General features: G+C 42.5%; 1 protein-coding gene and 1 long non-coding RNA gene across 3 annotated transcripts in view; one reads left to right on the top strand and one right to left on the bottom strand.

Moving 5' to 3' along the window:
- PRKCA (protein kinase C alpha) overlaps nt 1-27,496 on the top strand; it is a 395,705-nt gene that overhangs the window by 220,671 nt on the left and 147,538 nt on the right. The window lies entirely within an intron of this gene.
- On the bottom strand, nt 14,544-19,455 carry LOC111097325. Its single transcript, XR_005364294.1, has 2 exons — nt 19,225-19,455; nt 14,544-15,106 (listed from the first exon to the last, which is right to left on the bottom strand). It is a non-coding gene; the product is annotated as an uncharacterized LOC111097325 (long non-coding RNA).

A 27,496-nucleotide genomic window follows, 5' to 3' on the forward strand; every position in this document is an offset into this window, starting at 1 on the left:
TGAGGGTAACAGGAGGGGAGAGTGCTGCCCTGAGCCTGTCCCCGAAGCTTCCCTGTGAGTCATTGTCCTTCCTGTGTTTGCTTTGGATCCTCACCGCCTGCCTGCCTCCCTCCTCCCCCACCGCTCTGCTCCCCCCACCTACTGAGCCCCTGATTGAGCCCCTCCTGCCTTGGCCTGAGAGACCAGCCTGGAGTGCAGGGTACATGTTTGACGCTGCCTCCAGTCACTTAGCTCTTAACCCTTCACCCAGCTCTCCCCAGCTGCCTTCCAAATGCCACACTCAGAAACTGGTTTTCTTTTCATCTGTGAGGGAAGAGGAGGCTGCACTGGAAAAAAACAAACAACAACAAAAAAAAACAAAACCTGACATCCATTGTCTTCCATTGGTAATTTGTTTTTCATCTTGTCCCAGAGTTTCATCTTGCAACCCCACCCCCACCCCTGCCCAAGTCAGCATCCTTGAGACTCTGTACCTGTGGCAGGTAGCACCCCACAGGCTGGGGTGGGGAGGGCTCCCACAGGTCACATCCACACAAGTTTGTCCTACAGAATCCCATCAGCTCAATGGGTTTCAAATCCTTAGAGAAGGATAAAGTGGAAGAGGAATCCATCACGGAGGAGCCCTTCCATTGATATTTGTCTCCCTAGAGTGATGGTCCAGGAAACACATCTTTGACGAGGTGAGCTCAGCAAGCCATCTGATCAACAAGAACATAACATATTTATGAGGCCATAAACCTATTGGGGGTTGGTTTGGCTGTTCAAACTGTTCCTTCCTCCAAGTGGTAAATAAAAAGGAAGAAAATAAATGACACTGATTCCTAGTCATCCTAAAACTGTAGCTCTTTCCGTAAGTCACCAAGTTCTGGTGACCCTTCTCATCACTGCAAATCAGACCCCACCTCTACATCCCAGCATGGTGGCTCATCCAGATCTGTAACTGCTGTGGTAACCCCGCAACTGACCGCGTGTCTCCAGTCTTGCCCTGGCCCCCTCTGCACTGTGAATCATACCCCTGATGCCCATGCTTCTGTTTCAGATCTTTCAGTGGCTCCATTGGCTGACCTTTATAACTTAATTGTTCTTTCCAGCTCTGTCCCTCACTCTACTTCTCTGTCTCCCTCACAAGGGGTTACTTGCATTTCTGGTGTGGGCTGCTACTTTTACCTGGCATGTATTCACACACATGTTCTACAGTGAGCACCTAAATAAAGCACCTACAGTGGTGCTGGGGATACAACAGAGTGGACAGAAATGACTTTACCCCACATGAAATATATAGACTAGTAGGGAAGATGGACCTCAAGTCATCTCAGCAGTAATTACATGAGTAAATATGGTGCCAGGAGCCATGAGGGTGATAGACCAGGGGTCAGTAGTGCATCATTTAAACTGAAATCTAGGTGGGAAATGTCTTCAGGTATGTGTGGGAGCCCAAGGGAAGATTTTTCCAGTAGCAGGGACCAAGATGGGTCAAGGCCCTGAGGAAGGAGAGGATTGATCATAGCAGTGGTGGTCACTAAAGCTTATACTTGCTGTGGTTTGCTCCTTGCCAGGTACCAGCTTAAGGTCTTGGCCTGTACTGGCTCCCAAAACCCTTTGCACTGAGTGCTTTTGTCATCCCTATTGTATAAATGTGGAAATTGAGGCATGGAGAGGCTTGTAGGATGGTGGGATTTGACCCTGACTAGTCATGGCATAATCTTGCGTTCCCTTGCTTGGGCCCTGTCAGGGCCTTGTGAAGAGGCCTTTGTGGCTGCAGCTTGGTCCAGCAAGGCGAGGCCAGAAGGCACAGAGCGAGCCAAGGAAGCCCAGTCAGCAGTTTCGGGAGTGACAGGATCTCATTTGCACTTCTAAATGGCCAGTATACTTGTTTGTGAAGGCCCTGGAGGAGTCACAGGGATGAAGCAAGGAGAAGTATGCACTCTGGTTTACTAGCTTAGGGGGAAAAAATGGGAGTGGGTGGATCCCTCCTTCACCCAATTCTTTCCTACTTGTCCTTCAAAGTCTGGTGCTTATGTCTCTGCATATCGACTTCATCTTGCTGGAGTTCCTCAAGATCCTCCCGGTGAGTCTGGCATCTCAAGATTTCCCCACACACGTGGGCATGTAATAAATACATTAAAGAATAGAAGCAAGATGAATTTGTAGGGTAAGAAGTCCAGGATCTTGTTAATTTTGTGGTTCAAGTTAATGTCCATTCTCATGTGACCTTCACACTGTGAAGTTGCTGTGGCTTTGACAAAGGTTCTCCTTGACCAAACTCAGAGTTCTCCCTTCTGAACTGCCTTCTCAACTAGCCCTGACTTTGGGGTTTGTGTGTCTGCATTGTCTGGTTGTAGCAAGAATCTTGCTGGGTCAGTTTATGCAGAACTCCCACCTTCAATATCCGATCACACTGCATGTGTGCTGGAGCTCTTCAGCCAGCACCATCCCCTGGGGGACATCTGATTGCCCTGGCCTGCCTGCTGGAACTCTCCCTCACCTCCACCCCCTCCCCCATGCTTCCTGGTAGTTTATTTTCCAGCCACTGACCCCCTACCCTGCTCCTTTGAAGGAAGTTTGCGCTTCTTGTTGGTTCCAGGCTTGAGGCCACCTCCGTCCCCTGTGGAGGAACCCCACATGGTAGTTCCTATCCCTCCTACAGTCGTGCTCCAGAACAAAATCCGCCTTCATGTTCTTTGACAAGCATCTTGAATAACAATTTCTATAAGCCTGTACCCTAAATAAAACAAATTGCTTGTGGGGTACCAGTGGTCTGTCATTAAAGTTAAAATTTCTTTTCCATTAATAGCTTAAATGGCTGGGATCACTCCTCCAACTTCACATTCTTAAGAAGTCAGAGAAGGATGGCAGGCCAACCCATGTATCCTGGTGCTGCTGCTTTCCTAGACCCAGAGACTTTGGCAGTGGGGGCCTGGCCAGGATGGGAACAGGCTGACCCTCCTGGCTCCCCTCGTGGGCCTCGGAGCCTGTTACTCACCATGACATCACGGAGCAGTGTTTGGGTTCAGAGCTCCATGTGTTTTCAGCATGTCTGGGATCAGAGAACAAACACCAATCATGTTACCATCTATGTAGCCAAGCATCAGAGAGGCTGCCCGTTTTTTTAACATAAACTTTTGGTGACATTAAAACATACTTCATAAAAAGTGCAGTCTCACTAGCATGAAGGTGGATCTTCACCACCTGAATGCATCCATGTAACCTGCCCTCGCCTCCCAAAGCAGAACGTCACAGCATGCTACCCTCCCCAAGAAAGTAAAGGCTACCCTCACTCCTGACAACCTGTATTAGTTTTGGCTGTTTTTGAAGTTTTTACCAATGGAATCCTACAGTGTGTAGGAGGACGTACATCTAAGATGAAATTTGGGATTTAAAAAGTCTTTTCCCTCATCTTCAATCTATCACATGTTCCTAGAGATCAAAATCAAATGAGTGGAAAGGCAGTCTCATCAGAGGGAAGTCTTCCATCAAGGATCAAACACACTTGGCACAAAGCCATGCTTTAGAATTTATAGAGTTTAGTGATTATAATAACTGTGGTTTTTAAAATTGTTTTATATATACACTACTGCCTTGTTTATTTTATCATTTGAGAAATTATCCCAAATTCCTAGACCAGCAACTGGCAGGCTTTTTCTGAAAAGGGTCAGATGGTAAATATTTTCGCCTTTCCTACCCATGTGGTCTCTGTGGAGGCCGTTTAGCTCTGCTGCTGAGATGCAAAAGCAGCCCAGACAAGATCTGCACAAGTGAGTATGACTCCACTCCAGAAAACTTGATTTATGGATGCTGAAATGTGAAGTTCATATGCTGCTCACTTACAAAATACTATTCCTTTTTTTTTTTTTTCTAACTTTAACCATATTTGAGAGGAATCTCTCAAAACTTTCAAATTCCTCTACGCTCTCAGCTTGAGCTGATGACATTTTCTCAGTAAATCTGGGCACCATAGTGTAGAATCCCCAGCCGTCTTCTTGCCACGTCTCTTTGGATGAGTTACTTCCCTGGACCGGTTTCAACTTGCATGGGATGGGAGGATAGTCCGGAAGGGTATGCAGCTGGTTGCACCAGCGTGGCTGTGTTAGTCAGACACAGATAGGAGAATCCAGTCTGACTGATCAGAGCTCCAGTGCCCAGGCTGTGGGAGCTGTTACATATTTTGGAATATCACCCTTGATGACAATGTCCTGTTTGCAGATATTTCTTATATACCTTACCTAACTTTTGCCCAGTACATGATCTTTGCACTTTCCCCTCCTCCTCCTACAGAAATGGCTCTAGATGTTCATGGTTAAGAGGAGTACTTTGCTTCTACATCCCTAACTCCTCCTTACCTCTAGGATTTTGTTAGCTTGTCTAAACTTTATAGTTTTCTATTCCCCTAATGGCTACAGGATGTGAGCTGTAACTGCACCTGGCCTGCCTTCCTCCATCCAATCTACCTTGCTGTTCCTAATTAGCAGTCTTAAAATGACCTAAAGTGGAGGAGAGAAACTCTGTGTCAGACATCAACTGGGCTCTTAAGAATGTGAGCTTTTTTAAGAATGTGGCAGCCCGGGTGGCTCAGCGGTTTAACACTGCCTTCGGCCGAGGGCCTGATCCTGGAGACCTGGGATCGAGTCCCACGTCAGGTGTCTGTAAAGTGCAGGAAAGTCATACCTACCACCTCGGGTGGATTAAGTGAATAGACATCTACTCCTGAAGTGGTCTTTTTCTGCTTGGGGACCCCAAAACATGCTAGAATGCAGGGGTTAAGAATGAGTGACAAAGGCTTAAATACTGTGAAAAATGGATTTATTTCTAGGAGGTCTTAAAGTACTCTCCTAGAGGAAGTCACTGTTAATGGCTAGTTTCTTTGGGGGAAATATTCTTAAGCAATTACAGTGCTTCTCTCACATATATTTGATGGAAATCAAACAACTCCTGGGTCCCTGTTTAGCTAAATGAGCCAAAAAGGAAGAAAAAAAAACCAACCCACAAGCCATATATATGTATATGTATATAATCACTTTGCCTGGTTAAGGAGCAAAGAAAAAAGATTTTAATCGAGAGGTAATTTTTGAAAATGAGAAATCTGTTATGGTAGTAGGATTATGGGTGATGAGTACTTTTTTTAAAAAAAGATTGATTTGTCTTTTAAACAGGCAAGGGGGGAAAAAAGAGCCCGGAGCTATTATGATCTGTCACCAAAATAAATTATCTTCATTGCAACTCTAAGATTGCAGAGGTGTGTGTCAAAATTAAGACCTACAGCCTAAAGCCTTAAGTAGGTGAGAATATTCTAAGAAGCAGGTGATACATTTTCTAAGTGTGCTGGCATTTTTCTCTTGTTGGTTTTGGTTTGAGTTCAAAGCAGAAACCTGTCAGGTGGGCTGGAAGGAAGACAAATCATAATTGGACAGGAGTTTCCTGTCCCTTGTCCCGTGAGTCTCTTGCATTCTTTCTGCCTTCATGTCATTCTGGCTTGGCTCTAAGCAAGTCTGTGAGGTACAGGTTGAGGATAGTTTCCCAGGACTACTGTCACAAATTGCCACAAACTGGATGGCTTAAAAAAATGGAAGTTTATCCAAATCTCAGTTCTGGAGGCCGGAAGTCCAAAATCTAAGTGTCAGCAGAGCCACGCTTTCTCCAGAGGCTCCAAGGGAGGGTCCTTCCTCACCTCTTCCAGCTGTGGGTGTTTCTTAGCCCATGGCAGCATCACTCCAGGCTCTGCCTCCCTGTGGCCTCTTCCCTACATCTTTCTCCCTCTTCTTTCTGAAAATACTAGTCATTGTATTTAGGGCCCATCTAAAGAGATTACAGGATCCTTAATTACATCTGTAGAGACCTTATTTCTACAGAAGGTCATATTCCCAAATACTGGGGGTTAGGACTTTTTTCGGGGGCCATTACTGGACCCACTGCTGTTGGCTTCAGAGATGTTTTAGCTGACTACCACGCAGGGCTTTCCACCCAGTGACACACTCTCCCCATCCCTAGAACACTGGTACTCTGGAGTGGAAGTAAGCAAGCCTTAGAGGTGGCGGGCTGGCAGCTTAGGTTTGGAAACCAGCTCCCCACTCACCTGTGGCCCAAAAGGTGTTCTTAAATGTATCCCAGCCTTGGCTCTTCTCTCCTGTAAAATGGAGGTGATACTAACTCATTGGGTCCTAAGGAGCATATGGGAGAATGTGTGAAAGCAGTCAGCACGATGCACAAATTATAGCAGGAACTTAATAAATGTCTTCGAGTCTGAAATCTGTCACACACTGACCTTAACATTAACTTTCTTGCTCTCAGATGGATTATGTTTGACAACAAATCTGTCGGGTGAATCTAGACAAATGTGGGGGACAGAGAATTGACACCTTATCAATTTAGGGTGTTGACAGTATTCAGTGAATTCATGTGAAGAGTTTTGGCAGTACCTGGCCATGTATTTGTGGTTGTCATTGCTGTGGTTGCTATGGTACTATAACCCAGTTGATTTGAGCCAGCAGAGAACAGGCCTCGAGGAGGCCACTGAAGATCACAAATGGGGCAACCCTAAATCCACCCCAAGGCATCTAATGAATATGGCTATCCACTTGGCCTTTACTTAGTTTTTTATATCCTTCAGCTTAGAACTCAGTACCTAGTAGGGCTTCAAAAAATTCTCTTGACCAAAAAAAAAAAGTATTCTAGATGTTCAGGTAATAGAATTAGCAGCATTTCCCCCAATCATATCCTTAACTGGTGTGATGAGAGTCTAGTGGTCACTGCAGAAGACAAAAAGGACAAGAATTGTCTGTACTTTTATCAGCAGAAAGGGCTTCACCCTTTTGACCTTGGACCAGTAAGTAACTGGTCCCTTAGGAGTTGGTTTAAAAGAAGCCATCTATACCTACCTGCCCCCTGAGGTTTGATCTTTGATGGAAGATTGTTGCTCTGTTGATGCTAAATAACAGAATCTTGCTTTCACCTCAAAGGGACTTTTACTGAATTCCTTCAGCGGCTCATTCCCTGGATGACTCAGTGTTCCACTGCTGTCTAGATTTTCCCTGTGATATCATTTGTTACCAGTTAACATTGACTAGATACCCATATCCACATTGGTGCCAGGCCCAGTCAGGACATAGAGGGTAGAAGGGGTCCCCTTTCCACAGCTGTGGGCCTGAGGGCCACTGGTACCAAAGATTGACACAGTTCACAGTTGAAGATATGGAGACAGAGAGGGTACATGAGGCAATGTTAACAGTGAAGGGCCATTTCTACCTTAGGGCTGCCATGTTGCTTATATTTTGCCATCATGCATGGTGTTGTCTGGCCAGCAGATTGTCTACTCAAAAATCTAGAGATTTCCATCTTCCTAGAATATAAAATGAGCAAACTCCTGAACTAGAGTCATGGAAGCTGAACATGACCATACGCTCCTGGCATCACTGAGGCCTCCTCTCTTTCCATGTGCCCACAGCCCAGTGGAAGTGTCTTTCTAGTAACGTTTTCTTGTTTCAAATTTTATTTCATCTTTTCACCCCTCATCACTTTTTCTTCCCCCCTTCCTACCAGGGTAACCACATTCAGAAGCGGATGTGCATCATCATCGTATACTTTTTCAACACATGTATTAAGATCTGGCTAATTATCTAGCATCATTTTGTGGTTGTTTTTTTTTTTTTTTAAGATTTTTTAAAAAGTGCATGAGCAGAGGGGAGGGACAAAAGGAGAACGGGAGGAAGAGAATCTCCAGAGGACTCCAAGTGGAGCCCAATGTGGGCCTTGATCTCACAACCCTGAGGTCATGACTTGAGCCAAAACCAAGAGTCAGACGTTCAACTGACTGAGCCACCCAGGTGCCCCCATTTTGTGTGTTTTAAATGTGGCATGTATTACACAATACAAATTCTTTTGCAACTTGTTTTCTTTTTCCTCTATGGATTTGAGATCCATAGTAGATTTGAGATCTACATTCATGTAGATCCAGTTCATTGGTTTTACTTATTACATAATGACACTAATTTGTCCATTCCCCTACTGGTAGACAGCTAGGTTGCTTCCACATTTACTGTATTAAACAGCTGTATTAAATAACTGCTGTATACACCTTCTTCGGTTCTCCTTGTGCTCATGTGAGAATTTCTATAGGTCCAGGGCACACTTGGAAGGGGAGCTGCTGGTCATAAGGTGGGCATATCTTTCTTGGGTTTGGCAACTTTCCAAAGTGCCTGCACCCATTTACATTCACCAGCTGGGTTAGAAGTTTGTTTCCACACGTCCCAACCAATCAATACTTTCATAATTTTCACCAAGTTTTTCAACCTGACAGGTGTGGAATAGGCATTTGCCTCTGTAATTGCTGGGTGAGAGTTGGTTAAGCACCCTTTCACACATTTACTAGCCATCAGGCTGCTGCTTTTAGTTGTGTGTTTATATCCTTGGCATATTTTTCCTCTACTTTTGGAAATGTTGGGGGAGAGGTGGTTCTTTTCTCACTAATTGGTAGAACTTCTTTACATATTCTGGATGCTAATTTTTTATTGATATGATTTGCAAGGATCTTCCCTGGGTCTGTGACATTTTCACTAAAATATCTTTATGAAAGAAAAATGAGAAATGAGGATAAGAAGTTCGGCCTTGAAGAGAAGCAACTGTAAAGGGGTCTGTTAATTCTGCTTCTGAGACTAGTTTGTGGCATGCTAAGGGCATGGATTGTAGTACTTCCCATTTATCTAGGTGTCGTCAGGACAAGGCTTTCATACATATCTATAATTTTTTTCTCCAGGGTCTCTGATTTATTTTGCATTTTACAAGTATTGTCTTTAGGAAAATGCCTTGTTCTTGGAGATTCTCTACACTCACTTATTTGGAACATCAGTAATTAATTGCTGATATTTCACTCAGGTCACAGGTGAACACCAGCCTGGCCACTTCCAGTACATTGAGCCCTTAGTTCCTGTGACTTCTGGAAGGTTCAGTGTAGCCTGAACCTAACCTGAACATCCGCCAGCACATAGTTGATTAGCTGCCAATCTCCCCAAGTGGAGACATTTTTTTTTTAAGATTTTATTTACTTATTCATGAGAGACACAGGCAGAGGGAGAAGCAGGCTCCATGCAGAGAGCCCGACGTGGGACTCAATCCTGGGTGTCTGGGATCATGCCCTGGGCTGAGGGCGGCGCTAAACTGCTGAGCCACCCGGGCTGCCTAACATGTTTTTCTTAATACAGAAGCAGTTGCTGCTTATTACAAAACTGTGCCAAAAAAGCATAATTCTACACTTGACATGAAGCAAAACTAATACTTTGACTTATATCCTGCTAAAGTGTTTCTAATATGTACATGACTATGCAAATAACATATGATAACAAAAGTGTCATAAAGTACTTACTGTTTTAGATTGCATGCTTTTCACTTAAACATTGGAAATCTCTAGGCTAATGGATGTTTCTATGGTGTCAACTTTAATGGCTGCATAGCTTTCCCTTGTACCTGGAAGATTATAAAAGATTCCTTAATATTGACTGTGTTTCATTTTTTGACTGTAAGAAGCAGCCTTGAAGTAAACATGGATATTTATATTTTTACTTCCTTGTGGAAAAAAAAAAAAGTCCAAGACCCAGAACTGTGCTAAAGCCATGCTCATTTCTAAGACTTTGGTACGTAGCCCAGATTGTTTGGTGTGGTAGGGGAGGGCCATGTGGGTCACTCATTCCTGGGACGCTGGTTGATCACCTGTCACATGCTGGGCACTTTCAGTGGGTTGGGAACATGGAGATGTTGAGAGGATCCCAGTCCCAGGTATCAGGGCTCACCATCTGGGCTGCTATGCAGAGCCGCTGAGCAGAGAGGTAGCCGATGAGGCCATAGAAGGCTGTCACTGGGAGGGAGGAAGCTGATCTCTAGTTGAGGAAGGAGGACCGAAATGGTCTTGGGATGATACACAAGGCAACCCTTGTCACACATTAGTTTTCAGTCTAAATGATATAAATCACTTACCTTGACTAGAGGTACAACCTCACCTGTGTTTGAGGTGAGTCACGTAACTCCCAGTTCTGCAGTCTGCACCTCATCAATCAGGCATAATGATGACACCAGCCTTATCTGCCTTACAGACGTGAGATTCAAGTCACAGAATGGATGGAAAAGGGTTCTCTGACTGTCAGATTCTACATAAATGTTGTATAAACAGTATTGCTAATGTTGTCCTCCAGTGGACACAAGGGCATCGGATGAGTAACAGCTCCCAGAGGACGTCAGGGATGCTGGTGCTGGAATGATCCTTCCCCCATTGAAAGGAAGCATGGCAGCCCCAAGAACCTGCCGGGGGGCTTAGATTCACCCTAAGGATACTGCTCTGCTTTCACAATCTGGGTTCAAACCCCAGCCCTGTGATGTTAGGTGAGTGACTTGACCTCCCTGTGCTAGAGTTTCTGCATCCATAAAATCAGGATGATCATCCCGTCCTTCTGAGAACCAAACTGAATAAGGCATATCAGGTGTCTAACCCAGGACCTGGTGGTGGTAAATGCTTAGTGTGTGGAAGCTTTGTTACTGTTATTTGCAGCTTGTTAATCCTTGTGAGGAAACTGTTAGAGCATAGAGAAGCATTCCTTCCATCAGCAGGTTAAGAGCAACCTCAAATCAAATTCTAGTTTTAAGATTGAGTTTTCATTCATCATTCTGGAACTTCCTAAATAGCTGTTTCCTAGTAAAAGTGCCCTGCTCTGTGGATTTAATTATGGGCCATGAGGATTTGCTTGTTTTCTGAATAAGATTTGAAGAAAGAGCTGGTCTGCTCTTACAGAAAATGAGTTAGAAGCTCTGTCTATTGACCAAGCCACCATTTTATCAAAGAAAGCCCTTTTCAACTCCCTCTTCCCTCAAGGGAGGGAGGGAGAAATAAAGGACATAAACTCAGTATGTTTCCAAAGATTGCCTTACATAATTTCATGAAAAACTTCCTCCTTTGTTCTTCTTGTTCTCTTGTGCATCTGAGATCCCATCCACATTAAATAAAAAACAAAACAAAACAAAACCAGAGAGAGATAAAATGACTTACTCAGATAAATAAGATAAACATGATAAATCATATTCAGGCAAGACTGGAGCAGGTCCTCCTGAAGTTCCTTTGAGCCTCGTAGGTTGCTTAATTCACTGAGTGATTTAAACTGACTCCAAGCCTTGTACGGAAGGAGACTGTGATGCAGTTGCATTTTGCGATTTGTTTTCTGTTTGTTCACAGCCAAAGAACAGCAATTCATTGCATAAAGAAGCATTTATTTAGTGCTCAAATGCCTTATCCTGAGGATTAGTCAGGGTGAAGGCTGAGCTGCAAAAAGAGATGCTGAATTACAGTGGCTAGGGTTAGAAGTTTGTCTTCTTGTGTAGCAGTCCTGATGTTGGCAGGGCCGCTTTGCTGCATATGGTCATTGAGGGACCCTCATTTCTTTTTTTTTTTTAATATTTTATTTATTTATTCATGAGAGAGACACAGAGAGAGAGGCAGAGACACAGGCAGAGGGAGAAGCAGGCTCCATGCAGGGAGCCTGACGTGGGACTCGATCCCAGGTCTCCAGGATCACACCCTGGACTGAAGGTGGCGCTAAACCGCTGAGCCACCAGGGCTGCCTGGGACCCTCATTTCTTTAATTTTGGTGCTCTGCTCACTTCCAGGGATGCTTTCCTTATTTGCATCATTGAAACTGGTTTGCATGGAAGTGAGGGAAGGTGTGGAGGGGGTGGTTTATTAAAGCTCAGTGGCTTGGAGTCACACAGGACTTGGGTTCTCTGCCTGTTGGGCACAAACCTCAAACAATGAGAAAGGCTAACAAATGTAGTCCCCACCAAACAGCCCGCAACTTGTGAGTGGGAAAGGGAGTGGGTCGAAAGAGGTTTCTATCACAGAGAGGAGACAAATGACTACCAGAGGATGTATAGCAACCTTGGTCACAGATGTGAAGGTGGTTTTGATTCCTGTTCTTTTGCTCTCTCCCAAAATGGGAGAAGGAAATCTCTGCTGCTTGAACTGTGACACTCCCCATGCCTTGGAAGGCAGATGCCCGGGAAGGCACAGTTAGTGTGAGTGGGAGTCTATTCCATGTCACCTGTTACCCCCAATGGTCTACTGTGCAGGAGGACTGGCAGGCTTGGCCGCCTTCTCCTAGTAGAATATTTCAGAGAGATCCAAGGACACAGTTTAAAGAAAGCCATGAGTTTCCAGAGCTCAAACCCAATGATGTCACCCAGCATTCACAGTGCCAACTATCCTGGCAGGTGTTGGTCAAGTCGGATGGTCTAATGACTGTGGGTTTTAGGCTTCTGTTTACCAACACTGGGCTCCTGCTCGATGATGCTCCATAGAACAAACAAGGCCATAGATTATGCTCCCAGATGGCTTCCTTATTTTTAGTTCAGTAAAAAATTTCTGGAATCTATTTTGTCATGATAGTGGTCTGAGTAACTTTAATAAAGGGCAAACTCAGGCAATCTCAGAAATGTTATATTTGTGAGCGTGTTATCACCTGACACATTCAAAGGAATCCTAGAAGACTAGGTTTGTTTATGACTTCTGCACTTTTCCTTTGGCATACGTATAGTTAAATTCCTCAAATCCGAAAAGACACTCTCTCCCTTCCAGGGGAAAATAATTAAGCTACAAATTACAGTGAAACTCTGCTCCTCTCTGCTGCAGGGAGCCTCAGACATCTTATATGCTGCTACAAAATTGCATTGTTCAAGTGGGGCCACCTAACTGTGGGTGGTTCACTTAGCCACATTCCTAGATGAAGGACCAAGATAGAAACCTTTTAGTCTCTTACCAAGGGAATGCACATCTGGATTAGTTTCCTGGGACTGCCATGACAAATTAGCACAACTTGGTGGCTGAAAACAACAGAAATGTATTCTCTCACAGTTCTGGAGGCCAGAATTCCAAAATCAGGCTGTCAGCAGCGTTTCTTCCAGGCTGTCAGCCTCTCACTGCTTCTCATGCAGACTGGCAGCCCTTGATTTGCAGACACATCATTGCAGGGTCTGCCTCTGTCTGCAGGGAGCCTCTTCCCCGGGTCTCTGTCTCAAATCTCCCTCTCCTTCTCATAGGGAGATAAGTCACTGGGTTCAGAGTCAGGGCCCAGCCTAAATTCTAGACGATTTCATCTCAAGAGCCTCAATGTAATTATATCTGCAAACAACCTGTTTCCAAATAAGGTCATGTTCCCAGGTACCAGGGTCAGGACCCAGGCCTATCTTTTTGAGCTACGGGTTCAGTGCACTACACTCTCATAGTAAACGTGCATTAGGAGAGGAGTTTAAGTCCATTACCACCAAGCACCAAACTCCATTTTGTTGACTGCCAAGACTGACCGCATAGACCCTTGGAAAGGCAACAGGCCCATTTTTCACATTTGGAAAATCAGAAGTGCCAAAAAGCGAACTGGCTCTTCCCACAGAGATGGGTGATAGATTGCCTCGGGGCATGCCCACGTTCACGGGCAACCCCATTTGCACAGCTGCCTGTGAACCAGCCAGCTTGCACATTGTCAGGGATGCTTCCTTTGCGCGAGCTTTTCTTTCTTAGGCTCTGTAATTAGTTGGGGGGGATGGGGGGGAGCTGCAGCTCCTGTCATTCATCTCCCAGGGCTTGATAAATGTTATTTTACTTCTTGATGGGCACCTTCTGGCATATTTTCCACCTTATACCTTTGCTGTTTGTTGTGGTTTCTTTGAGTCCCATAAAAACAAGATAAAAAAAGCAAGTGAGAACAGGGCAGGAAAAGTCAGAACTGCAATTTAGTTGTGGAAGGTTCAATTGGATGTGTTTTTCCCTCGCCCTCCTGCCTTTGCCGCTTCCCTGCTCAGAGCTGGGCTCTGTCCCACTTGGTGCCCAGTGACATGAAGCCCGCCCCCACATGTTCCCATCCTTTCCAGGGTAATCAGTGTCTTCCTAGGTGCCTGATGGAAAGAGGAAGATTGTCCTTTCTGTCAGGCATTCAAGATCTTTGTAAGAAATTGAAGAAATTTTAAACTTAAAACGATTCCTTTTTTTATTACAAGGGATGATGTAATTCAGCTGCCGTAGGATGAGAAAAAGTCTCCCTGGGTTTGAACATGAAGCAGGGGTGGGGTTTGACGGGTGGACCTTAGAGATTCTGGTTCTGAATCTGGCTCTTATACTACCATCTGGAGTCCTCCTTCCTGCTCTGGGATTCTTTAGCACCAACTAGAGACTGTCTCCAGAAGGTGTTTTCTGTGACGGGATAAGTGGAAGGCCAGTGCCTGCTGCTTTGTATGGCTCTGCTGTGAGTCCTCCAAATTCTGGCCTTGAGACCTTTCCTGAGCTCATCCTCTCTGAGGACAAGGAACGAGAGAACACCACTGTCCCAAAGGCCTCACGTGACTTGTTTTTTAATTTAGGACAAGGAATGACAGTAGCCTTGAAAATGTCATTTGTGTTTTCTTTGGTTGCTGAGAAGTAAAGAATTTTAGGTCTCAGCTATTTTATACACTGGCAGGCACGCATATAAGAATCCCCTGTAGATCTTTTTAAAATGAACATAGTGAAGGCTCAAGATGACTCTGAGTGGGCTTGGGTAGCTTGAGTTGGAGGTCTAGCTATTCCTTTTTTTTTTTTTTTTTAATTTTGGCAAAATATATATAATAATTTACCATTTTAGCCTTAATGTGGCATTAAGTACATTATGTTGTATAACCATTATGACCATCTCCAGACAACTTTTGTCTTCCCAAACTGAAACTCTGTCCCCATTAAACACTAACTCCCAGCCCCCCACCGCCAGCTCCTGACAACCACCCCTCTAATCTCTGTATCTGAATTTAACTACTCTGGGAACCTCATATAAGCAGAGTCATGTAATATTTGTCCTTTGTGGCTGGCTTTTTCACTCAGCATATCCTCCAAGTTCATCTGTGTGGCAGCCTGTGTCAGAATTTCCTTTCTAAGGCTATGTAATATCCCATTGTGTGTGTAAACAACGTTTTCTCTTTCACCCATCCATGGGCACTAGAGTTTCTTCCTTCTTCCTTGACTTCCTGAGGCCTTCTTCTCCATCTGTTTCCACCTTCAGCTGCCTGCTTCTCTTCCATGACATGCACCAGAACAGAATCTTGCTGTCATGAACCATCTCTGCAAACAAGATTTAACAGAGTTTGTTAAAAGAAAAAAAGAACAGATATTAGTTCCAAATAAAAACCTTCAGGCATGTTTTGGCGACATCTGTGAGGAAAAGAAGATGGTCCGGGAGGCAGCAAGGCTTCAGGCATAATAAAGCACTTCCCAAAGCCATATGCAAATCTTAGAGTACTGAATATTAAGAGTTACTTTCTAGAAGAAAAAAGGCCATGTGCAGTATTTTGAAGTATTTGAAGGCCATGTGCAGTATTTTGTTTTACAATGTGTTGCTTTTATGTATAAGAGAAAGGTGGTGGAACAAGATACTTGTCATAGCTGAGGTGGTCTTCTGTCCCTTTGCTGAGTGGATGTGGATCCTGGATGAAACTCTGCCTGCCTGCCTGCCTGCCTGGCTGCTGAGTAAAGAAATGGCTTGTGGAATTCATTTCAGTAGCATATGCTAAGGACAAAGTACAAGCCTCCAACCCTACTTAATTAGGGTTCTCTTAAGGCGTGCCAATAGCATCTGCTTCTCAAAAGATGTAAGTCTTGATTTTGAGTATGACTTGATTTAGCCAAATCCCCAGCCCGCTTCAAAGTCCAAACTGATCTGTGTTCTCTGAGGGAGTAACTATCTGGAATCAGCTTACAACATAAAATTTGAATAATAATGTAAAATCATTACAATTCTGATTTTTCAATTTTAGGATTTTTTTAAACCTTTAACCACCAAGACCTATTAGTCGCATATAATGGCATGCTAAGTCACTTAGGCAGAAACATGGATATTGAAATAGGTTGGTAAAGAGTAACTTTTTGTCTGGGTTGACTATTCTGTGAAGTCATCACTGCCTCTCCTGCTAGATATGTGTATCTTTTCTTCCATGTTCCTAAAGTTCCTTGTGAATAGCTCATCAGAGTACTTATTACATGGCCCCAGGATCATATACACATAGGGTTTGCGAACTAGACCTTGTATTTATAGGAGGCACCGGGATCTGCATTGCTTTATTTCAAGTACAGGGTCAGTGTATGGCACTGTTGACAACAACCACTTATTAGATGCCTACTGCATTCTAGGCATGGCCCTAGGAACTTAACACCCTGAGAAAGGCATGATTGTCACCACTTTACAGCTAAGAAATTGTGGCCTAGTAGTTTAGAATTCCATCTGCTCCCTCAGTTCATCAATGGGGAAAGAGGCCTGTGGGACTCCAAAGCTTAGTAGTGCCTTTCCCATCAGAACATGGCTTCCCTGTTGGTGGGAAAACACTAGATGTCTATGGAAGAATTAATGAAAACCACAGTGAGGTAGCTATAGGTCATTGTATGTATATATACATACACATACGTAAATATATAAGTATAGTCATCACGTAAGATAAATGAATAGCAGTGACATTCTGGTCTCTTCTTTCAATGCCACCCAGATTTTTCCAAGCATCTATTCACTTTAGGTGGGGTGGGGGTGGAAATACTGCCGAATTGTTTAAACTGCTCCTTACTAGTTTACTTTTATAAGTACTTATCCATGGGAAATGAAAGATTATTCCATAAAAGATATTTGGAATAAAGTCATCAACAATTGGAGGTAACAATATATTTAGAGGCTCATTTCATACCATGCATTAAAATAAACTTGAGAGTTAAAAGGAGTTAAATATAATAAAAATAATCACTTTAAAAATAAAACTACCAATGGGGTACCTGGGTGGTTTAGTTAGTTAAGCATCAGACTCTTGATTTCAGCTCAGGTCATGATCTCCAGGTCATGAGATTGAGCCCTGTGTTTGGCTCCATATTCAACATGGAGCCTGAAGATTCTCTCTCCCTCTCTCTCTGCCCCTCTTCCAATCCCCACTCACTTGTGAGCATGTTTGCTCTTTTAAAAAAAATAATAATAATATAAATCTGCCAATTGTTTTACTAGCAAAAGATGGGTTTATTCAAGAATAGGAGAGAATTAAAAAAAAAAAAAAGAATAGGAGAGAATTGCAATCTGGGACAAACAAGGTATGGCAAAACCATAGGGAAGTCTGCAGGACAAAGAGGATACCCTTTTTATAGATGAAAGGGGGATATAAGGCTATTGTAAACAAAAAGTCCATTAGGAAAGTGGGAGTTGGATGTATGGTGGCTTCTTGTTGGCTAGGCTATGGCAAGGGGCTGGGGGGTGCGAGGAGAAGCCTCTCCTTTTCTTACCCCCATAGTAAAGCAGTAGCCACCTGCAAGGTCTGTCTCCATTGGGTCTGCTGTTGATGAGGAGGAGCCTGAGAGCTCCCCCTGCTGAACCTCTTGACTCCATTTTAGTGATACTTCTTTTTATCAAATTTAACAAAATTAAACTAAAAAAAAAAAAAAAGAAAGAAATGGCAAAGAAGTCTAGTAAAGAGCTCATACAAATTTATAAGGTCTCCAGTAGATAAATTGGCAAAGTAATTAAAGAAGAGAGCTCACAATAGTGGGAATATATATGATTAACAAATAGAAATTATTCTGGCATTCTGGCAAAAATATTGTAACTAGGAAAATGAAGTATCACTCCCACATATTTAATTAGCAAAAAAAAATTGTTTTAAAATACCTAATATGCATGATGGCTGGTGGGGAGTCTATCAAATATTTTTTCTATATTTCTGCTTGCATTATAAGTTGGTACTACTCGTGTAAAGCTGTCTGGCAATATATATCAAGAGCTCTAATGTGTTTATGACTATTCTAATCTCTTCTAAGAAAAGAATACAAAAGTATAAAATGTATATTTTCATATATACATGAATATGTCCATTGAGATATTAACTTTCAGTAATGAAGTAATGGTGCAGATTATGACTTATCCATTCATTTGAAAATTATTCTAAAGTCATGGCAACATGACTAAATTTACCTAATATTAAATGAAAAGGTAAGATTTTAAAAGTATAGTTACTCTATACCTTTACAAAAAGAAACCTGTTTAAATTACCAAAAGTAATTATACTGGAAAGATCAGTGATTGAGTTGTCGTGGTGAGATTCTGGGAAGTGTTTTTTTATTTTGTGATACAGTTACTTTTAAAATTTAAAACATTTTTATAAATGGACTTTATTTTTTTACGAGTTCTGTTCCCTAAAGTGTTTATTAATTTTATGCTTATTATTTCAATCAATAAAACCCAAATGATTCAGGCTTACTTGACTGGCTTTCAAATTGAAATATTAATTAGGCATTATTATCTTAATGAGAAAAATGTGCTTAAGACACCATGGATTAATTGTACTTTTGCCAAACTACTCTAGAGTTAAATGATTCTCTTCCAATTTGCATATTTTTGGGGCAAAAATCCAGATATATAATCAGTGAAGCAGAGACTTTGTTGCAAGCAAGCTATGAATTATGTTTTTAAAAGTTACCCTTTTGACAGAGGAAGGCATGAATTGCCTATACCAACCCCGCCGTTAAAAATACATAAAAATCTGAATCTTTCATAAACACAGCTTGATTTAAAATTTTAGGGTAATTGTTGAGGTCTAGTTTAGAAAACACCATGTCATTTTCTCCTCTTTTTGTGTTGGTATTGATCCCAAGGAATATATATCAAGCTATAAAAGTCAATTTTTCTTGTAGCCACATCTAGTTCCTTAGCCAGCTCAGGGTACTTTGTAAGTGGATGCACACAAAGCTTTGGCTGCTATTTCTGGGTTCCGCCTCCAGCTAGCTGCTCACACATAGCCCGGCTCTTTTCGTGGGTCCACGAAGTCTGATCTTAAAGTGCAGGAGCTGTTTGGGATCCCATAGGATCAAACAGGTCTCACTTTTCTGGATTTATATTTAAATCAGTGGACGTTGTCATTTTGATTGCACATACACACCAGTTAAAAGAAATTCAAGTGGTCTTTTAAAATGAAAAGCTTCATTATCAATTTGAGTAGCTACATAGTTCGTGAAGCCCCTTCCATTTTTAGGATTTTGGTGATCTCAGAGTGGGAATGCAGCGTGAAGTTCCTTACTAAGGCTTTTTGTATTCTAGTTGGGAGGCTGAAAAATTGGTTTTTGAATGCAACTGCCTATAAAGATCTGGATGGTTTGCTTTAGACAAGACACTGTCAGAACGCTGGCTTAATTTATAAGCTAAGATGGTCCTAGGAAAGTACCTTCAAGACAAAATTGTCAGAAAAATGTTTACCAACTGCAAACCCTTTGTAGGGCAGTATGTTGGGGTTTTGGTGGTGCCTATTTGTCCACGTGTTGGCACTGATTCTTGTCAGCTGATCTCAGAATGTCCTGAAGCACATGAGTTGGTTTCATTTTGAAGTTTGGGTGCTTTGCAATATTTCCCGCACACCTAAATTCTCACATTGGTAGTGGCAGACTTCACTCTGGTTCCAAACAAGTAGTTAGAATCATCTGTAGTTTGCAGTTCTAAATTCTGGAACGCTGGGGGTTTCTCCACAGCCTGCAGTGAAGATTATCCTTTCTTGAGGTTCTGAGTCCATGCTGAAATTGAAACAAGTACTGTCAGCTGCTTTGTCACATCAGGGTTTAATGCCCTATAAAATATATATACTGTACATAAAATGTATTTTTATCGTTTCATAAACTTGACCTATGGCATTTGTTGCTTTGCACATCTTAAGCTAGTAGAATTTGTGTTGCTAGAGAGAAATTCAGGGGCTCTCCAGGTCATTGGTTTCCAAACTGAGTCTTTAAGAGAAACAAAAACAATTCTCAGGTCCTATTATAGACCTGATCAATCAGAAGCCCATGCATGGAGTGTGGTCCAGGAATCTGTATCTTTGAAAAGCTCTGCAGTAGGGTTGGAAGGAGGAGGAAAGAGTGTAAGGGTATTCTCAGTGGTACAAAACACGCCAGTGGATCATTGTTTAAGCTGGAAATGGGTACTCAGGATTCATGGTTCTCTCTGTTCTTTACATGTATTTGAAAGTTTCCATCATGAAAAGACAACAACAACAAAAAAAGGTTCCCAGGTGATCCTGATAATCAGCCAACCTTGGGAGGCACAATCCACTCCTCCCACCTAAGAGATGAGAAACTGCAGAGGCCATAGAGTTCATTTGTGAGATCTAGAACTCCTGTTCTGCCTCACAGGCCTGAGCTTTCAACTCCACATTGCCTTTGTAAACTAATTGTTTTGGTGATCTTCTTGGAATTTAAAAGAACATTAAGAAACTAAATATGAGGGAATCCCTGAGTGGCTCAGTGGGTTAGCGCCTGCCTTTGGCCTGGGGCGTGATCCTAGAGTCCCAGTCAGGCTTCTTGCATGGAGCCTGTTTCTCTCTCTGCCTGTGTCTCTGTGTCTCTCATGAATAAATAAATAAAATCTTAAAAAAAAAAAAAAAAAGAAACCAAATGTGTATGACTCATTTTTTCCCCCCAACAACTTTTGGTTTTGGCTCAGGTCATGATCTCAGGGTTGTGAGATGGAGCCTGCTTAAGATTCTCCCTCTGCCCCTCCCTCCACTCCTTCTTGCTCTCTCTAAAAAAAATAATAAAATGGAGTTTTGCAAGATTTGTTCACAAATTTTTCTCTTCTGTGTGCACATACAATCGTTCCCTCGGGTTACAAGAAAATCACTGGCTTTTCAAACACAGACTTTGGTGCTTCAACTCTGCCTCTGAGCCCAGTGGTCAATCTTGTGAGTCCAATGATACAAGAACGAGTGACTGATCAGGTAAAGGGGTTTGCCGAGTGCAGTGGTGCATGCCTGTAGTAAGCAGTGTCTGATGAATAGCGCAGCAGTTGCAGAGCAGAAGTGAGAGAGACCAGCCAAAGACTAGAAGGTGAGAGAAGCCAGTCTAGACTGCCTGTGGCCAGTCATGTTATGGGAGCCTCCAGTCTGGCCAAGAAAACAGTTAACTTGTCTGCCATATAGAAACATGTTATCAAGTTCCTCAAGCAGCTGTCCAGCTCGGTACAAAATGTGTCAAACTGGATGATTTGACCAGAAGCCCCAAGAGAGGAAAGGAAGAGCTGAGGAAAAGGAGAAGGAAGAAGAATGGGAAACCCCACAGTTGAGTTGAAAAGAACTCTCATAGGGGCCCCTTGGTTTATGTTTTGCTTTGGCAAGGAGTTTCTTTTTTTTTTTAATACAAATGAAAATAAGTATTGCTTTACATTTTTGTTATAGTTGTCAATTTAAAAAGTTGCCCATATTTTTATAGATTTATGGAGATATTCACATAACATAAATTTCACCCACTTCGGGGGGGGGGGGGTACTTCACCTACTGGAAATAAAGAGTTCAGTGATTTTTAGTATATTCACAGAGTTGTCCAAACAAACCCTCCAGGCTCAAAAGGAACTTTTGTCCTCCCTTAACTACACAAAAGAATCTAAATTGGAGGTCTTTTCCAGAAAAAGGGTTATTAGCAGAGATAAATTTTATGTAAGTGAGCCATCTGTGTGGCATGGCAAAGATCTAATTGCCAGATATGTGCTCTTTTTATCACCCTGTGAAATGCATTCCTCTCCTCAGAAATCCCAGACCCCTACCCCCTTCTTCTTGACATAAATACCTCATCTTGCCAATCTCTGGAATTTCCACATCTATGTGGATTCCTCATGCATATACTATTAAATTTTATTTTCTCCTGTTAATACATCTCACATTAATCCTCAGTCCAGCTGGAAGGACTGTAGAAGGGGACAGGAATTCCTGCTCCCTGACAGTGACCAAATAATCTATTATGTAGTATATATACCACATTTTGTTTCTCCATTCATCGGTTGATAGATGTTCGATTGTGTCCACTTTATTCTTGGGATGGGGAGGGGCAAAAGGAGAGAGGGACAGAGAGACTCGTAAGCAGACTCTAAGCCTGGTGCAGAGCCCGGGGGGGGAGGGGGGGGCTTCATCTCATGACCCTGAGATCATGACCGGAACCGAAATCTAGAGTCAGATGCTTAACCGACTGAGCTACCAAGGTGCCTTGGTGTCCACTTTTTGTGACTAATACTGCTATGAACATAACCGTGCAGATTTTATGTGAACATACATTCACAGTTTTCTGGAAGATAGACCAGAAAGGAGATTGCTGAGTGTATGGTACCTTTGTTCAGTATTTTGAGGTGCCCCTAAAAAATTTTTCTAAAGCAGCTGTACCGTCTTCCGATCCTACCAGTAATGTATGAGGGCTCCAGCCATTCCACATCCATGCCAATGCTTGTTGTTGCAGATCTTCTTTTTTGTTTTGTTTTGTTTTTTGCAGATCTTCTTGATTCTAGTTTTCCTGGTGGGTGTCAAGTGGCATTTCACTGTGGTTTTGATTTTCATTTCCCTAATTGCTAATGTTGTTGAGCATCTTTTCATGTGTTCATTGGTCATTATATGTCTCTTGTAGAGAAATGTCTATTCAAATCCTTGGCCCATTTTATAATTGGGTTGTTTATCTTTTCATTGTTGATATTGTAAGAGTACTTGTTTTATTTTAAGCATGTCTCATTGTGTGAGTAGAAAAACGAATGGAAAAATATTTTAAACACTGAAGAGACATTATAAATAGCTTGACTGGCTTATGATATAGTTCTGTGTAACCTACTTTTACAGAATCGTTCTGGTATTGGAGAAATCTGACCTTGATAATATAAATATATTAAATATAGCACATAAATAGAATCATGAATCCTTTTATAGCCTGCTAGGATAGGTGCTAGACCTACAGAGGGTAATACTAAATTAGTGGAGATAACTGTTTTACATTGAGAACATTTTAATATTTATAGATCTTTCATGTTATATAAATTCAAAACTCATATGTGCAATTGGGACTATTTTCATTGGAGGTTTTTTGTCTTTAGCTAAGTTGTATGGAAACTCAAGAGATAAGTATCTCATTTGTGGTATTGTGAATTTTTCCAGGAGAAGAAAACCTTCTTTTCTTGCAGACAGTTGAAGGAAATTATCGTTTCTGTCTTTAAATTATCATAATTGGGTTTTTCCATCACAGACTTGTAAAACTATGGAGTGTGTATAAAGTCATGTTTATTCATTTGATATTCCAAACATAAGTATACTAAACTTGATTATGTTAATTTCAGAAGAATAGAACATTAAGTTTAGAATTAGGCAAATATACGCAAGTTGCAATTGTATACAAGGATTGCTTATATTTCCATGATAAACTCACATCTGATCCCAGAATCTAATTAACAGCTATTTTTTTGGTGTATCTGACACACAACAGCTGACTTTCCCCACCCACCCCTGCCATGAGTACAGCGTCAACAGATGAGGTAGTGCATTGACCATTAGAGTTCTCAGCCAGAATCATGGAGCCTGGTGCATGCTCCTAGGAATTGAGTCAGACACCACAGCAGTGATTGTGAGGAATGAAAACTGAAGTTCAAAGGCATAGCATCCTACAGAGTTATTTTTCAGATACACAGAAATGGATCTCAGTATAATAAATACTTCCACTGGTCAATGCTCTTTGATGCTTTAAATGTTTCCAGACTGTATGAGTTTCATAGGGATGCTGGAGCCAATTGCCACAAGCTGGTAGCTCAAAACAGCAGAAATGTGTTCTCTCACAGTCCTGAGGCTGGAAAGTTCAACGTCAAGGAGTTAGCGAGCCAGGCTCCCTCTTGAAGGCCCTAGAGAGGAATCCTTCCCTGCTTTTTCCCTGGCGATTCTTGGCATTCCTTGGATTATAGATACATCATTGTAATCTCTCTCTGCCTTTGTCCTCACATGGCCTTTTTCTTTCTTGTATCTCTGTGTGTTCTCTCCTCTTCTTATAAGGACAGCAGTCATTGGATTTAGGGCCCTCCCTAATCCAGTAGGGCTGCATCTTAATTTAACTGTGCAAAAACCCTATTTCCAAATAAGGTCTCATTCTGAGGTCCCAGGTGGACAGGAATCTGGGTGGGGGCTGTATGCATGCTATTCAACCCAGTTCACAAACCCAGCCACTTCATTTTTCAGGTGTATCTTTTTAAATTATTGTACATTTCCATGGATGTCCTCTCCCAAGCAAAATAATCTAACAAAATCCATCTAAAAAAATTGGGAAGTAGCTGTTTGTTTCAAGGAAGGGCTTTTTAAAAATCCAGAGGAGAACTGATGTTTTTGGAGAATCTACCATGTGGTAGGCACCTCTATATTCCCTCTTTTAATTCTATCAGGTTACCTTCTTTTTTTGCTAGTTTCTCACGTAATAGCAATTTATTAAATTTGTTGGTAAGACCTCTAAAATGTTACCATTTCCTACCTGTTCACCTGTACTTAAGTCTCATGTCAAACATATGACTCTTAGCCACTTCAGAGCTGACTTGGAGCAGGTTCTTCAACGTGAATCCCAGTTTCCTTATTTGTGAAAGTGGGGCTGTTATTCACAGTTAACTTATAACAGCATTGTGGCAAAGAAATACTGTTCGTCAAATACATAGTATTCCACAAATGCCAATCCCTATCATGATAACTGTTTTTCTTAGGAACATGAGCATGCAAGTTCCTTTAGTCATTACTGCCAGAGAGGGTTTAAGGATAGATGTATTGCAGACATCCCAATTTTGCATCAAGACCTTGTTATTCATGACCTGTCAGTTAAGAATTGCACGCATCTGTATACAATAGAAAAATCCCAACTGATAAAAGATGAAATAAGAGCATTTGCTTGTCTCTCATGTAAAAGGAGCATCGAGGGGAGAAGGTCAAGATTTATGGAGCAGCTCTAGTGTTGTCAGAAACAGGGCACTGTCTCTGCCACACTATCTGAGCCCAAGGCTTCTGTGTATAGTCAAAAAGGGCTGCTGACCCGGGTGGCTTAGTGGTTTAGCACCGCCTTCAGTCCAGGGCCTGATCCTGGAGACCTGGGATCGAGTCCCACGTCGGGCTACCTGCATGGAGCCTGCTTCTCCCTCTGCCTGTGTCTCTGCCTCTCTCTCTCTCTCTCTCTCTCTCTCTCTGTCTCTCATGAATAAATAAAATCTTAAAAAAAGGGAGGGGGGCTGCTGAAGCTCCAGCCCTCATGTTTGTGGTACATGTCCCAATACAGCAAAAATGGTACCACTCCCAGATGACTGACCACCTTTTAAGCAGCTTTTCAAGTCCTCATGCTTTCTTTTAAAGATTTATTTATCTATTTTAGAGAGACAGTAGGGGAAAGGGCAGAAGTAAAGAGTAAAGAGACAATCCTGAAGCAGACCCCCCCTAGCCCATACCCCAAGGTGGGGCTCAAATCTAGGACCCCAAGATCATGACCTGAGCCAAAATCAAGAGTTAGCTGTTCAGCTGTCTGAGTCGCCCAGGCACCTCAGTCCTTATACTTATATCTTATTTGTCACATGGCCACAATTAGCTGCTAGAGAAGTGTTTTCTTTCACTACAAATCTCAGTGTGCCCAGCCAAAAATAGGGATTCTATAATGAAGGAGAAAGATTGAGTAGACAGGGTACATAACCAGCATTCTGTACTGTAATGGGATTATATTCGGTAGGGCTCTGAAGATTAGCACTTTTAGGATGAAAGGTCTAATCTGGAAAGTGAACCATAGACCTAGCCCTGTTTCTAGGATAAAAATATCCTGATTTAGAAACAACAGCCTTGGAAATGATAAAACCACCCATTTGCAGTAGAGCACTGTCTATACTCCAAGCCTGAAAGAACATAATTTACTTCTTCATTCTCATCTTCTCCCACTGTACCATTGGTCCTTTCAGACCTGCGTGTCATCTGGGAAAAAGAAGCAAAGCTTTGTTAGTAATGCCTCTGGTTGAAAGCAAATCCACCAGCCATAACCATTGAAACAGAGCATCACAGTGCAGGTGTCATGATCCTATGTCTGTTCAGGATTTCGGTGAAACCCCTTCCCTTGGGTCATGCTGGCTTCCCCCTGCACATTAGGACAGAAGGCTGCACTAGAACATGCAGTGTTTTACTTATAGACCCAGAAGGAAGAAAAATGCTCCATGCTTTGGTCAGTCGCTTTGCTGAGTGAGATTTGAGGCAATAAGACATTCATCACTGTTCTGAATCCTGGCTTTAGAAGACAAGAAAAAAAAAGAAAAAAAAAAAAAAGAAGACAAGAAAAATAGAATGTCTTTTTGTAATTCACAGCCCTTCCTGAGGTCCCAATCCACATGTCTGGCTGGGATCTAGCAAATCATTACTTGTTGATTGTCCATGAATTTTACTTCTAGGAAGAATGAAAATTTTTTTTTAAGTAGGTAGAAATAAATCCACACATTAGATAGAATTCACATTTAAGTGGCTGTTTGGGCCCCTGTCTTCCCATCCTCACCCCTGTAATGATGACAGAAAGAACATTGTACGTTCCACCATAAGACTCACATTCTAATTCTGCCTCAATGCCTGATAGCTGAGTATCCTTCAGCACATCCTTGCTCAAATGTAGAATGAGTCAGGTACAGTGATGAAGAAAGTCTTTGGAGCGCTGAAATGGATTTGCTCATTTATTCAGTTCATTTCATGGATGTCTTTCAAATGTCTGCTGTGCCTCTGGCATTGGGTGGGGCATTGGGGCTACAAAAGTGAAAACTGCACAGTGGACGGTTCCATCCACCCCCATGATTTATGCAGCTCCAGCGGTGCTTGGAGCTGCATGCAGAGGCACCTCTGTCCCCAGCGACCAGAGCCCACCCCTGGATGGAGGAAACCACCGGGTGGATTCTCCACTCCAATGAGACGATTTGCTCTGAGCCATCATCACACACTTAATTAGTTCTAATTGTGATAAGTGCCATAAGCCTATGTTCCGGAGGGATCCCACCGGAGAAAAAGAGCAGAATGGCTAGAAGGTGAGGCAGGAGAGGGGGCTGGGAGCTGAGTAGTAGTTCTCACAGGCTGTGGGAAGCTTTCAGCTGCTTAAGGGGAGCAGGAATTCTAGATTTCCCATGGCTGGGTGGGAGGTTGAGAAAGACAAGGACACAGGCCTGAAGAGCTCACCGTATTTTACACACACACACACACACACACACACACACACACACACACAAAAGGAGAGGAGAGGAAGAGAAGGGAGGGAAGAACGGAAGGAAGGAAATGCCTTTTAATTTTCATTTATAATTCTGATTAACAGAACATTTATAAACTACAGCCCCTGGAAAAGTGACACAGAACGCATTACAACATGGCATTCCCAGTCTCTTCCTACCTAATGAAAAATGCAAAGAGCCTAAGATCAAAGGACACAGATGTTCAGGAGCTGTTTCATCTCAGGGCCTGATGAGGACAGGATGATGGGCTGGGTTTTCAATGTGGAATATTTGGTCTGTTTCATGTCTTTCAGCCTAACCAGGTATAGGCTGTTTCTCTTGACGTTTGCAGTCTCATTCTTGGACTCCCCACTCCTGGCTCACTGGCTGGGTTGGAACTTTGTCCCTCAGGTGGGCCCCAGTCCATCTGCCACCAGATACCTCATGTTGCTATCTGACTTACACCAGCC

This window comes from Canis lupus, chromosome 9, assembly GCF_011100685.1.
Source record: "Canis lupus familiaris isolate Mischka breed German Shepherd chromosome 9, alternate assembly UU_Cfam_GSD_1.0, whole genome shotgun sequence".
NCBI lineage: Eukaryota > Metazoa > Chordata > Mammalia > Carnivora > Canidae > Canis > Canis lupus.